The sequence below is a fragment of the Sinocyclocheilus rhinocerous genome, unplaced genomic scaffold (genome assembly GCF_001515625.1).
Source record: "Sinocyclocheilus rhinocerous isolate Xijiao unplaced genomic scaffold, SAMN03320098_v1.1 scaffold922, whole genome shotgun sequence".
Classification (NCBI taxonomy): Eukaryota; Metazoa; Chordata; class Actinopteri; order Cypriniformes; family Cyprinidae; genus Sinocyclocheilus; species Sinocyclocheilus rhinocerous.
Window position 1 is genome coordinate 532,580 of NW_015641426.1, and position 15,566 is coordinate 548,145.

The 15,566-nt window shown below is 36.2% G+C and overlaps 2 pseudogenes; one reads left to right on the forward strand and one right to left on the reverse strand.

The window, feature by feature from the left end:
- The first annotated feature begins 5,967 nt into the window (after positions 1-5,967).
- LOC107754850 (uncharacterized) lies at positions 5,968-8,652 on the forward strand (annotated as a pseudogene).
- A 1,203-nt stretch (positions 8,653-9,855) lies between these two features.
- The window catches only part of LOC107754851 (coiled-coil domain-containing protein 172-like), a 21,490-nt pseudogene continuing 15,779 nt past the window's right edge, over positions 9,856-15,566 (reverse strand).

Here is a 15,566-nt window from a genome sequence, read left to right on the forward strand (position 1 = left end):
TGTCATAGTTATGTCATCAGTTAAGTCATTAAGTTACCAAAAAGGCAATTAAAACTTAAAATTGTGCATGCATGTAAGTATTTGTTATATGAGTCACATTTAAGAACATGTCTCTAAAATGCAGTGGTTTTCAAAACTGTCCTGGAGCACCCAGCACTGGCTCCCTCATCTAACATACCCGATTCTACTTGTCAGCTCATTAGTAGAGACTTTAAGACCTGAAGCGGGTCAGAAAAGTTAAAGAGTTGTGAGAAAATACGATGCGTGTCAGATCCACGTCATGTTCAGCAGCGGCAGCCAAAATAGCCGAATAACCCAGCTGCTGTGACTCTCAGTTAATTAGAATAGAGAGTGCTAGAGTTAGAGGGTCAAATGAAGATGGAAGAGCCATTTCTTGAAGATGGCTAAGGACTGAGCTGCTCGGATTGAGTTGAGCAGGTCATTCCACCAGGAGTGAACAGTTAATGTAAAAGTTCGTGAAAGTGATTTTGTGCCTCTTTGGGATGGCACTATAATGCGCTGTTCACTTGCAAAACGCAAGCTTCTAGAGGCACATACGTCTGAAGTAGTGAATTTAGGTAAAGGGGTGCAGAGCCAGTGGTGGTTTTGTAGGCAAACATGAATGAATGCCTTGAATTTTATGCAAGCAGCTATTGGTAGCCAGTGCAAATTGATGAACAGAGGTGTGACATGCATTCTTTTTGGCTTGTTAAAGACTAATCATTCAGCCGCATTCTGGATTAGTTGTAGAGGTTTGATAGAAGTGGCTGGAAGACCTGCTGAGAGAGCATTGCAATAGTCTAGTCTGGACAAAACAAGATCTTGATCAAGGAGTTGTGTAGCATGTTCCGAAAGAAAGGGCCTGAACTTCCTAATGTTGTATAAAACAAATCTGCAGGACCGGGCAGTTTTAGCAATGTGGTCTGAGAAATTCAGCTGATCATCAATCACAACTCAAAGGTTTCTGGCTGTCTTTGATTTTAAATTTGTCTTTGATAATTTAGAATGTAGTGTTTGATAACTTTATCCAATTTCTGTATATTTCCTAGTTGGTGAAGGGCACAGGTAGCTAAATATGACATTTAGTATAATGGATTTAAGTTAAGTTGTTTTAAGTTAACTTAAATTAAAAGTTGGTATTGTTTAAAGTCTAATAAATGTTAAAATTGATAGCTCTCAATTATACTGTAATGTTGAATGGCTTTAGTCAATGGTTAAATATGAGAAAAAAAAAATTTTTTATAGAGACATCAGTATTATTGGTATCAGTGATACTCACCTTCAGTCTTGAAAAAGATGCCATAAAAAAATAATTAAAATATATGTAATAGTATATATGTCTTTATGTGGTTTCTACATTCATTTGAAGATTGAATGTGAAATTATTGCAAATAAAAGTATATTTAAAAAGTTTAATGCTAGGTGGGATTAATCACGATTAATTTCAGGAAAAAAGTGCACTAGAAGATTTTAAGGCTGATTTTAAGCCCTGATTCGCGGCTTGTCGCAAACGTTTTTTTGTCCAAAAAAATCCTCTATTGTGTTATGTCATTACGATTATTTATCTGCTCCTGATCGAGACGGAGCGTCGCCGAACTCAAATCGTCAATATCAAACATGTTTGATATTTACAACTCTTGATCGGGCTGCCTCTGACGTGATACCCATGATAGCCAATAAGAGCGAGCAAGCGTCACCTACCGGATGTTGCGTGCTTCTATAGCTGAAACTTGGCAACCACAAACATGCCGTGAAAGCAGAGAACATCACCCATATTCTTCTCTATACTTTGTTTTTCACTGTGAAACAGAACGCACGCCAGGAGAGCCAGCTGACAACATCGATTGTCCTCTATTTGTTTTTCTTCTCTAGTCACGTTTGATCTCGCGAGTGTCCGTGAGATCACGTGTCACTGTGAAATCGTTCCTACAATCAACAAGTGTGTGGTCTCGTGGTCTGGTTGAATCATCTAGTGTGTGCATTCAGAGGATTATAAGGCTAAAAATCGGTTGAACTGTCTTCATTTCTGTGGTCTCCCATGGTTTTAAAATCCTTTTAAGATTTGAAAATCGTCTAGTGTGTCCCAGGCCTAACAGCACTAGTTACAAAAAAATGTTTACTTGCCCAGTCTGTTTTCAAGCAAGACTTTGAGGGGCTGATGGAATCCTTCAGCAACAGTACAAAAATAAACATTTAAAAAATAAATGTTTTAAATATTAATCCGTAAATACCCCTTATGCTGGGTACACACTAAAAGATTTGCAAAATCTTATAAGATTTTTAAAATGTGAGAGACCACAAACATGAGGACAAAAAATCCAAGATTTAACCGTTTTGCTCCTATAGTGTGTGGTGTGCCGCGATGTGACAAAGACAGCACACCACACACCAACAGATTTTGGTCAGAGTCCCGACTGAGAACACAGGAAATCTCGCAAAATCTCTGGAGACTTGAGAATAAACATGGTGGACGATCGGCAGGAAGAAATTGCGAAGATAGTGTTTGGAATGATTTTGACAGAAAATTCATTGAAAAAAAAAGAAAAGGGAAGGGGAGAAATCGGCCCAAAATCAGCCCGATTATCTTGTGGTGTGTACCCAGCATAACTTTGTGCTGCGCCATGACTGCGTTTGTTATGCTTCCGTCTTCTGTCAGCTCGCTTTCTGATTGGATATTGTTTCGTTTCACGTGATAATCTCCAGATCGTACACGCGTTTGTCCTTGGGGTTCCCCCCACACATCTGGATTTCTGATTACGCTTCAACATGTTGAATATTTACGATTCGCGATTGGGGCGCCTCCGACGTTCTTCCGAGCAGATTCAGTCACTCTTAACACACCTCATACCACAGGAAAATCTGATCAGATCATCTTTAGAACCACCAAGACAATCGGGACATTACCTAGGATTGTCGGAAGGGGAGAAATCGGCCCAAAACCAGCTCGATTATCTTGTGGTGTGTACCCAGCATTAGACACCCATTAGCATCAACAATCTCTTTTAGTGAGTACATCCGTGGCTTCAGATGTGACAGTGTGTTGGCACAGGTCCCAGACCTCTAAATTCAGACGCTCAGAGAGAACATGTTGTACTGTATGTTTCCCAAAGCGTCTGAACACAACCAACACCTCAAATCTCTCCTTTTCTTTCTCAGAGTGATTTCTTTGTATTACCAACTTCCATTTAATCTAAAGATGTTAGGCAGCGGTTCTCGTAACACAACAGATGAAAAACATTCACATTTGTCAGTCTGCCAGGCTCATACAGTTAATTGCCTTATACTGAAAAAAACAACAACTATGATTTATGCTCAGTAATTAAAATCTGAAAAATGTAGCATTTTTGCAAAGTTCTCAAGTTTAAGCAGCTACGTCTTAATTTTCACTTATATTGTTATAGATAAATCCTTTAGTTTGAAAGTCATTACTAAAATGCAAAATGAATATAACCGCAACTATTATTTGGCTGAAAAAGAATTACACTCCAAGTAGCATTAACTTCTCAACAAATGTATGATCAATGGGATGTGCATGTCCCACAAACAACAGAAAAGAACCACTCTTTTGGCTGACAGGCCACTGGCTAAGCATTAAATGTTTAATAATGTAAAGCTGTGTTTAAGCCGCTTTTGTGTGGAGATACTTAAATAATAGGTTAGGACCTCACGGCTGTACATTCATCACTTCCAAACCTCTTACGCCACAACAGAAAAGCTCTTATTAAAACAGTATTCACCATCAAAGACACAATGAACTAAAGACTCGACAATCAAGTGAAATGAGTTTACTTAAAGCCTTTGTCATCGTTGTGTACTGCAGTAATTAATCCTCAAATTAAACAAACGAGCAATTAGAGGAGAAAGTAATTATTATGATTTAATCTGTTTGAGTGAGCAGTCCTTTGAGGCATGATTTAATGTCTAGGTTTTCCTGCAGAGTGAATATTCATTAGCCCAAAAGTAGTGCTTCCTCTAGTGAATTGTTTGACAACACTCTTACATGCTTTTACTGCCTGAAAGACACTAATACATTTTAAGGTGAACTCGCAGTTAATAAAAAATAAAAAAAATCAGCAAATGAAGAAAAAGGCAACAGGTGAACAGGTGAAATTATAATTTATGAAATGTATTTAACAGATATAAATAAATACTTCTGAGATGCACACATATTTTTTGTAAGAACTATGATTTTTAATTCATTTCTTTTTTATGACTACTGTTCAAAAGGGTTTGTATGCTTTTTTATATTGTTTCTGAAAGAAGACTTATGCTTTCCCAGGCTTCATTTATGTGATCAAAAATACATTGTGAAATACTCTTGTAGTTAAATATAACTGTATACTGTAAAAAGTAAATAGTTGAGCAAATGTAAAAATAAATAAATAAAAATAAGGCAACTTAATGCTGTAAGACTTTTGAGTTTTTTAGTTCTTTTCAGTATAGATACTTTGTTTAGCCAACATAAATTTATTTGTTCATACAATGCTGATTGTCTTATTTTGGTAACAGAAACATTTTCGTCTCAGCAACTGAAACAACAATTACTGTTGCTGAGGTAATTAATTTTTTTTCTGTTTTCTAGATGAAAAAAAAGAATGAGTAAAAAGTCACCACGTTATCATTTTAATGTTTATTTACAAATGACAAACTGTGAAATGTTATAGAAACTTTAATTGATAACTCAGTCTGTAGACAACATTGTCTAAGTTTGTAAAACATCTTACAAGACTATATCCAGAAATAGAATTTTAATGGTTGAACATACTCTATGCCTTAAAACTTGACACACAAACCTCAAGAATGGTGGCAATCAACAAATGTTAAAAAGCTGACCTCTTTACAACACAGCACAACAAATAACTAGCAACAATGACAAAACAACAACAAAAAAGTTTAAATGAAGTCAGCAAAGAGCAAAACACTAATCCTATAACAGTAACGGCATAATTTATTCATGCTGCAATGCATGCTGGGAACTCACAAAGACTTAACATTTCAGCAATATGAAATTCTTTGTTCAGACAACTGTGTTTGACTAGTTGGGACAACATTTGGGGTAATTTTGTTGGTCTGACAAGGGTTTTTATGTAGTTTCAAGAAAATAGCTTTTTTTTTTTGTATTTTAGACTCAAAGGGTTTCGTAAACTGGAAAATATGCAGTTGCATTTTTTTACAGTGTAACAATGTATCATATATAAAATAACCTTTTCATTTTAATATGTTTTAAAATGTAATTTCATTTTAAAACAAATTCAATTTCCTTTGAAGGCAAAGTTGAATTTTCAGCAGCCATTACTGCAGTTGACAAAGTCACATGACTCCAAGATTCTTTAATGAATGGAACGTTAAAAGATACAATTTCTTGTCTCCATCGATGTATAGTATTTTAATTTTCCATAAGTCAATGGGGACTAACACAACTGTTTGGTTACCCACATTATTCAAAATAACTTTTTTGAGTTCAGCAGAAGAAAGAAATTCACACAGGTTTGGAACAACTTGCGGGTGAGTGAATGATGTCCGTTTGGGTGAACTACCTTTAAGTGAATGGTATAAATATTGGCACAGCTTGTTACTGTCAAGAGCAAGGTGCGAAAGTCTATGCTAGGATAAAGGTGTTAACTCCAGAAGCACTATGTGCAACAGTGTGCGAGTAAATATTCTACAGTGATGCAGGTGTGCAAAACAGCTTAATATCAAAGCAAACAGAAGATGTAAAACACAACAAAAGAGTTAAGTATAGTTGTGTTCTGCCAATTAGTCTGTTCTGTTTGAGCAGTGAAAACATTTAGCATGTTGTCCATTTCAGACATTTCAATAAAAATGATATGAACTAAACGGACTCTTTCAAAACATTAGAAATTTTGCTTTGTCAAAGCAGGTGTGTTGTAATTTGGTCAACAAGATGAATGCACATTAACCTATGACGCAATAAATTTTCCCAAAAAGAAAGATTGAGAGGTAAACATCGCATAGAGCCTTTTGCAACAGAACTAACAAACATGAAATCTACAACAATGAGCAGAACATGGAAGCAGCTTTCCTTGCTCTTTGGTAAGCACTGTTTAGATTACGTCACAACATACATACTAAATCTTGAATGATTTGATTCTTATATCTCTGTAAAGATTTTAACTGGCGATTATTTTTCTACAGCATTTCTCTTGACTACAGCTTATGAAAAGAATAATTCTTCCTGCTCTTCCTCCGAATTTACTTATGAGCAGATCGACAAACAGCTTCAGGTATAGAATTTTATCTACAGCTACAACGCAGACTCAAACAGTATCTATTTACAAACAAAAGATTGTTTTAATAAGATAATCATACTATCATTGTTGACTATTGCAGGTACATACAAAATTAAAATGAGATTTTTATACTAACATCTCTATGTAGGCTATGAAAAATTGTTTTGAAACTGTATCTATTACATGTACAGCATACCAAAACGCAAACATTTTTAACCAGCTACAAACACTGAGTGATATCATCCAGAAGCAACAAAATGAAGGTAATTCAATGACACTCTCCAAAAAAGGTTCTAAACAACATATGATCTTATCATGTATTATTCACTAGCATATACTTCAGGCTATTTTTCCAAAACTTCAATACAGTGCAATAACATCTTATAATGTTTTAAATTGCAAACATAGCATGGCACCCAGGTATCAGATGTGCACCATATGCTACTACTTTCAAATATAGCTGAATGACAGCAAGTTAAATACAACTAGCATGCATGTCTATAAATTAATTAACATATCCTCTCTTCTGTAATGTGGGGTTTGGGTTTTGTTTTTGTGTCATGTTCTCATGTCTTTTATTTTGGAATTATTTCATGCTGTTAGTGTCATGCTTCTTCACAGAGTTACAAAGATTAATGCCAGCAAACTGTCCAGCTACAGCAGTGCTAGAGAATGGAGGCATGCTGTGTGTATCTGTGAAAAATAAGGCCTACTGTAAACCTATATGCAATGCTGTATACTGTACATTATTCTCATTGCTATAAAGACACATTTTATTTTTGCTATATTTTTTTCTTCTTCATATAACAAAAAAATATATTATGCTTTCATTTACTGAGCTTTAAATATACGATTTGACTTTATTTTCTTCAAATTCAAATTAAAATAATGTTTTGTAGTTTAAGCATGCCTTGCATAAACTTTCCACTATAAAGTATAAACTATATTCCTGAGTTAAAATTCATCCAGAAATGTTGCAGGTTAGGTCAGTGTTTCTGCTGGTCTTAAAAACAGTCTTAAATCAGAGAAATTCTTAAACTTAAAGTCACTGCATTAAATGTTGCATGCACTAAAAAAATAAAAAATCTTCCTCAGTATTTTTTGTCTTGTTTTCCAATACAAATATCTACACATCCCTTAAATCAGTACATTTACTGGAGATGCAAAATTAAGATTCTTATGAAACTGAACGAAACATAAACTGAAGTTTATGCTTAAAACAAGAATAAATATCTGCCAATGGGTTCAAAAAATAACCTTGTTTTCCCTTTTAATTAATTTTATTTTTCTGACTACATTGGCTGAAATTTGTTCTTGTTATTAATCACAAACTCATTTTTATAAAATTTCTCAGAAAACAAGACTTATCTTTCCTTTTCTACTTATGTCATTTTGGGTCTCTAGTTAAATGCATCTTGATTTAAGAATCTTTAAAACTTGCCAGTGTAAGTTAAATTATTAGATGTTATTATAATTTCATAGTAAACCATTAAGTGTTGTACATTTTATCGGTGCAAACAGTATGTGTACTTTTGTAAATTGTTTGCAACTGCTTTTTATCACTTTTATAGTGTCTATTGAATAGACACATTGTTTGAAGTTTTTTAATGTGCAAATTAGTGAAACTCATTTGTATAAAATAAATAAAGCTAATCAAAACATTCCTCAAACATGTGTTCACTTGAACACTTGAGCCAAATGGCATATTCAAGCAATCAAGTGCAAGGACTGCAAGTGTGGCTATTGGGACAGGCCCAAAGAGTTGTATTTGCAAGTGTGCAAGCTCTGCCCTAACAGACAGAACCCACTGATTCATCAGCACCTCCCAGTGGACAACACAAGATATGAACAAAAACCCATGCCAATCTGATAGGGTACAGACCACTACCCTAACAAACAAAACTTTTATTCTTATATTTTTCATCTTTCCATGCAAACAGGATTATGATTTTAAATGTATAAGAAGTTCGAGGAATGCAGTTCTGCTACACAAGACAAGTGGACAACACAGTTCATTAGTGGAAGCAGGCTGGCTATATGCATCAGTAAGTTCTGAAAACATTACACATGCACATTTGTTTAAATTTTACTATTATATTTACAAATGGAGAAATCTCTTAGGTTTACTGGTAACATTCTCTAATGTAAATACTGAATACTGTAGTACTGCATGCTAAGTTGTACTGAATGAGGCGTTTTCATATATCTCCCATTACTCTCTGCAGGGTCCCACATTGCAGTGTCAGGAGCCCCTTCGGCCGACTTCCCTGAGAGCCAGGACTGTCAGAAAATAAAGAGCGATGAACAACTAACGGGGAACATCACAAACATCTTCCAATCAGAGCTGGTTATGGCAGGCATTACTCAATCATTCGAGTCTTTCAGCCTTCTCTGTGGCTAAAACAAGAACTAGATCCAATAAAAAGTGTTCAGAACTGACATTTTTGTGCAAAATCCATTTTACTAAAGTTCTTGCACTTGAGTCACATAAGTGCAAAAATGTTAATAAAATGGAAACTATGGAAAATGTCACACTTAAGGAATTGAATGTAAAGTGGTGTGATTAAAAAAATATTAACTTGTATGCAATGTGTTTGGATCAAATTAACCACAGTAATTTAATAACATGTAACAACTAATGTATCTTTATAATGACAAGGCCCAGTACAGAAATACCCTAGCAGATGACAAGGGTAAAACATAAAGTGCAAACTGGCACAGGCTGCATCATTTAGAAAGAATAGTTTTTTTTAGTTCTAAGTATTAACGGTTCTAACTGCTGGGTGGAGTCTTACAAAATCTTTAGACATTAGTCATGTTTCTCTAAGCGATTTTACAGTATACAATTAATTAAGCTCAGACAATGGGAAAATAAAGCAGCCTATTACTAAGGAGGCTCCAGACAATTTAATTTCTGTGGCTGGAATAATCTTCCCATTGGGGTCTAAAGAGGAGAATCAGACAGATCAGCTTAATGGCATATGTGCACCAGACATCCAATCATAGCCTGAAGTCAATGAATCTGCACCATTTTTAAACACGTTTGCTGGATGTGCAACATTTCCACCATACTGAGAAATCATGTGTGATTTTCTTTAAAGAGGCTAAATCAGTCCTTTTCCATCTGTGTCCAAAATATTTAATGACATTTAATAAAGCAGCAGCCTATTTTTGGGAATAACATGGACACAAATGAGTATATTTGCATGCATGGATAATAAAAGCTAATTCAAATGTTCTCTTTTGGATGTATTATTGTAACAGGACCACTAGATGCCAGTGTTGTCAGCATTTTAGATAAAACTGGTACTACATGTAAAATGCATAACACAAAATCAGTGCCTTGTGTGAGATGAAGACAGGTATCTAATAACAAGAACTTTTCTACTCTAGAAAGAGCTAGTTTAGTTCAACAACTTTTCTAACAGTACAAATAAGCAAGATCTGAACTATAGTTGTTAAAATATTGGCTATATTATATATGAAGTCTATGACCAACAAAATTTAATAATTTAAAGGTAAAAACATAAGTGAAAGTAAGCAAATATAAACCTACAAAAAAAAGGGTTTTTGAAGCACACGCTGAAGTCTTACTGAAGCACTCTCAACCCAAAATGCCCTTCTGTGATAACTTCTGCAAAGAAAAAAAGTTTTCTTCATTGTAGGGTACCAAACACATTTCTATTAGCCTGTGCCTAGAAAGCTCAATAGCGGTTTTCATCCATTTTTCAGGTTAAAATACTTCCTCAGTGCCTTAGCTTTGGGTATTAAGTAGATTGCAGAAGTAGTGTCAATGAGAAACTTTTTTTTTTTCATTGTGTTCGAAAAGTACATAGTTACCAGTTGCAGCAAGCGAATCTCAGAGCTGAGGGTCTCTTGCAGAAGCTCAAGCTCTTCTTCTTTATAAAACTCCAGCTCTTTCTTGAGTCTGAATGGCACACACAGACATGCAGGAGAACCTGTCATGGTTAACCGATCATGAGGCTCAAAGCAAAATAATACAAACTTAAAATGACACATGCATTTGTAATATATTTTCAATTCTATAGATAGATAGATAGATAGATATTCATAGATCAATTCATATTCAGGGAAATGATTGCAGGAAATTTGCACATTTTCAGCAGAGCCTGAGGGGTGTCTCTGCTGAAGCGAGCACAATAGAATCCTTAGCATACTACAAGAAAAGCCAACCTTGAATAAGCACATATTCACTGAGTACAGAATATAATCACACAAATAACATGAATGGTATACATTCTTCCTTTGTCAGGTTACAACTACAACTTTAGGAGAAAAACAAGCCTTAAGGCCATAGAATGGCCACACTGTATGTGACACACGCCACAGCCTTGGAAATCCACAATTTTGTTTCTATTGTAAAGGAATGACTTACGTGACTAATTATAAGTGAATGTATAATGTATACTGATGCTTAACTTTTCATTTGAAGACATAATTAAATTAGCTACTTTAGACTGAAAAACTGCTTTAAAAAAAAGACCGTTTCAAAGCACAGAGCTCTGTCAACAGAACAAGAGTAAGCAAATCTCTAAAATAAGATGTTTCTTGTTCCAGCTTAATGGGTTTCCAGGATGCAACCAATTAAGGCAAATCAACATAGAAAATGTTTTGTTTGAATGTACAGTTTTAAAGTGATTTTAGCATTTACTAATACAGTTTGGAACAATTATAATGTATACATTTGCACTTACACAAAACAACACTGTTTTTATTTATTTGGCGTGACTCGCATCCCAAAATGAGGAACATGAAAAAACTCACTAAATAATACTGGGAATCAGCTTGGAGGTCTGGTTAAGTTTAAAGAAATCTTGGATTTAACCAAAGTGGCTTATTCAGAGTCAAAAAAAAACAAAAAAAACTAAATCCAGAAACATCTTCACATTAGCACAATAAATCACTAAAACCTTGCCATGTAGTAAAGTTTGGGATGCTGAGTCTTTCTCATAACTTCCACTTACATAGACACTATTCATTTTCAACTGACATGTGTTCAATAGCAGATGATCAATATAGGGGAAAAACTGCCCTATGCATGATGGGGGCATGTGTTTAAGTGTGATTCATGACTACACAGGAGAGGAATGAACAAATCCTGAGCTTAGCAGCGCTGTCCCAAAAGCCTCGTCCTCAGCACATCCTGTGAGCTTATACAATCTGTCCTATTAATGAGGAAGATTTGTGCTACGCTCCACACACTACCCCCATATGATTTACACACTTCAGTGGAGGAACTTTCTTTCTGAGACAGGCCAGCAATCGATCCTCTTTCCATCATCACTTCCTAGTGGGGTGCTGATCTGAAAGGGTTGTGTTTATCTAACTCTGGACCGGACATAGTAAGCAACATATCAATGACCTAATTAATAGGATGGAACTAATGCTGCATTATTTACACATGGTAAAGTGACAGGAGGAGGAAGACGGAGAGATGGATGAAGGGAAATTCAGCATTCTTTACTCACTCCTCATGGATCATGATTCTCTGGGTATATGAAGACACACACTAACATTACAAGGTGATAACTTTCTTGCCTGATACAGGTGCTGTCTGTCAAGGGCTTCTGACGGACCATGAGCCTCTCTGTCTTCAAACTCTCTGTCAGAGCCACTGCTTCCTTCAGATCTCTCTCTATATCTACAGACGAACAGAAAAATAAAGATGTGAGATTCCTATTTTGACACTTAGATATTTCTAAACTGTCAGAGGAAGTATCACCTGTTTCACCTGTAAGCTGTGATTGTATATCCTGGAGCTTAGCTTCTAGTGATCTCTTCTCTGCCTCCATGGAGCTCAGCAAAGTGTTTTTTTTTTTTTTTTGCTTCAGCAAGTCCATCTCTGAGGAGCAGCAAAGGTGACAACTTAAGTAACCTGCTGGCAAGGTGGTTAGAGCTATAACAAACAGTCCTTTGAAGAACAAGAACCACTTCAATGATAACTTTGTGGAGGCCTTCTGAAATACAAAGCTCTGTTTTTACTTTGTTATACCGTCTTTACACCTTTAAATATGTTCTTATCTAAGCCTGAGAAACAACTGTGCATTTTCAGCAAGCTGAATGTTGCAGGCCTATCTGACACATCAAAGCATGTCAACAAAGGCTTGGTAGTCATTCAGTGCACATTAATCTTGGCTCAAATAGTTTGTTAAAACTCATAGGGTGAAGGATTTGATCGTCAGTGATTTGACATTATGATAGCTTCCATAGCTATTTTCATGGCAATGAACAAGCCAAAATACAATAAAATGTTTCGTTAATAAAAACATTGACTTAATTCAGCACGGAAAACACATTAAATTCATTAAAAGTGACAGTAAAAACACACTGTTACAAAAGATTTCTATTTCAAATTTCAGATCTGGGCACCATGGCGGAGCAGGCAACTCAGGAGGCCATGGCGGATCAGGGGACTCAGGAGGCCATGGCGGATCTGGCAGTTCGGGGCGCCATGGCGGATCTGGCAGTTCGGGGGCACCATGGTGGATCTGGCAGACTCGAAGGCCATGGCGGAGCAGGCAGACTAGGAGGCCATGGCGGATCAGGGGACTCGGGGAGCCATGGCGGATCTGGCAGCCCAGGAGGCCACGGTGGAGCAGGTAGTTCAGGAGGCCAGTCCTTTTCTCCTCATCCTCCTCCTTTGGTTACGGGGGGACTGGGCAGTCAGCGGGCTTGTCGTTGCGGTGACCAGCGGGCTTGCGTCAATGGGCTTTGACGGCGGTGCGGCTGGCAGGCCTATCTTCGGAGCGGCCGGCGGGCTTGAGTGAGCCGCGGCAAATGACAGTGTGATCTGATCTTAGATGTATTTAAACCTGTTGTAGGGGACTCCAACACAATATTAGGACACTTTAAAATACCATATGACCTGCTCTTTAAATACTTTGGTCTGATTTTTACACAAATAAACTTTCACCTTTGTGTAGAGTTTCAGCTTCCAGCTCCAAACTCTGGATTTTAGATAGGGTTTGGGTGTGGAAAAACAGCATTTCTGTTGCTGATTAGGTTGAATTCATTGTTGAAAGTTATCATGTCCTTCAAGAATTTCTCTCTTTCTTCATGGGTTTCTCTTTTCAGTCTGTCCTGAATTTAGAAATTATGGAAAAGCTATTATGCCAATTACAAAGCATTTTTGACACTTCAGCATTTGCATTGTAGTGGATGATGGATAATTAAAACTGATGGTTCTGAAAACTTCATTGGCGGATGACAACTTTCTTTTTCAGTCCACATGATGGTAACTATTTTCATAATTATAATAATATTGTTTCAAACTTAACTTTGTTGTGTTTTAATGGAGTGTATAATGAATAGACAATGGTCTTTCCAAAAAGAAGGAATAAATGTGGAAGGTGGTATGTATCAGGTTTTCTTTTAGATCTCTCTGCAGTCCCATGAGTTCCTCTTTCTGCCTTTCTAGTTGATCTTGTCGCTTCATCATCAAAACAAGCTGCAGTTTGGTTTCAGCCAAGAGCTGAGCCTATGGTCACAAATTAATCATGAATTTGATCAGTGTTTTATTCAAATGGTCCCCAAAACGGTCCCAAAAATGAACTTTGCATTCACAACAGTGAAGTTTTCTAACTGACTGCACAAACACATTGCGGCAGCACAGCATGTTGCTCATCTGCTGGATCAGTGGCTTCAATGTTGTTTGTTAAGGTAAGCTTATGTCATTTTGTTTGTAGGTCATTCTGTAATTGCCATAGCATTGCCTTTTGAATTCAAGTCTCTGCTTCTCTCCTTTTACCAGCTCAGTCAAGTGTGAAAGACATCAAGGATCCTTCAGGTAATTATTCTCTAGCTGGCTTCAAAGAATGCAAGCAAATTGCGTCTCATAATTACACGGGACACGTTGGTCTGACCAAACATATTACGCAGAAAATTAGACACGTCTTTTGAGACATTCATTATCTCAGGATCACTGAGGTCATTCAAGAAGTCAGTACTAAATGTTCTAAACTTGCCACAATGCAGAATGAAGAAACTGTGAAAATGCTAAATATACATTTTAAAATATGAATATTCATTGCGTGATTGTTAGTTTATGTGAATGGGAGACATCTGTAAGCTTTTGCATTCAGAATCTTATAGACCACCTCTGTATTGACCTCAATATTCATGTAATGACCTCTTTAATCAAATGATTCAATTGTTCATTGACTTACTATGTCTGACATTGGTATCAAACAAACTGTATGCCATATGTTTGCAAGGTTAATTGTATTTTTAAAGATTCAACAATAATACTAATGTAATCTGAAAGAAACGAGATTGATTTTGCAGTGCCGCTTTGAATTGATCCACTCCATTTTAATGTATCCTGTCCATTTGATGAAGTGTTTTAATCATGAAACAGAATGCCTTTTCACAGCGCCAAAGGATATTAATACTGCAGATCAGCTTTCTGCACAGAAAAACCTTAAGATGAGTGACAGTGCACATCCTTTGCTGTGTGGCAATATTTCTATCTGAGGTAGGCCTATACATTCACATAGCACTTAAGAAAAATGAAAAGGGAGATTAATCTTTTCTAATCTGTCATTATATATCATTATATGTCTCTTTTTAAACGGGGTAATAAACGACCATAAGTTACCTTCTCATCCAGTTCACGATGTGCATCCTCCAGCTTTTCACATAAGGAGTTTATTTTGTTCTGAACACTCTTGATGGCAGCTTTAACTGAATGAGTGAAATAACGAACATTTTCTGATGCTACAAACTTAATTTTGTACAAACTTACAAAATATCAAAATATTTCATGTACAATTATTATTATTATTATTTTTAAATATAGGTGTATATTGGAGTTTCTTCACATTTAAAAACACTCGCTATAGCTCATCTCAAATTAACCATTAACTAATCTGGTGTATACCCTCTACCCCTCGATTTTGACCGAGGGAGCGAGTCGGTTTAGGCTAGAAGGGATACAGCTGCAGCTACTGGGCATGCACACATCAATATAGCGTAATTTTTCTCACACTGTACAACAATAATTACTATTTTTGCATTAGTGTAAGGAGTAGGTTAGGGTTGGGGTAAGTGCAGACGATAATAAAACAGTCTAATAGGTAGAAAATTGGATGGGCGGATCGATACTTACAGGGGTCATATGATGCGATTTCAAGTTTTCCTTTCTCTTTGGAGTGTTACAAGCTGTTCGTGAATAGATAAGATCCCTAAAGTTGCAAAGATTAAAGTCTCAAACCCAAAGAGATATTCTTTATAAAAGATAAGACTGGTCCACACCCTCCTAAAACGCCTCGTTTAAACACGCCCCCACATATCTAC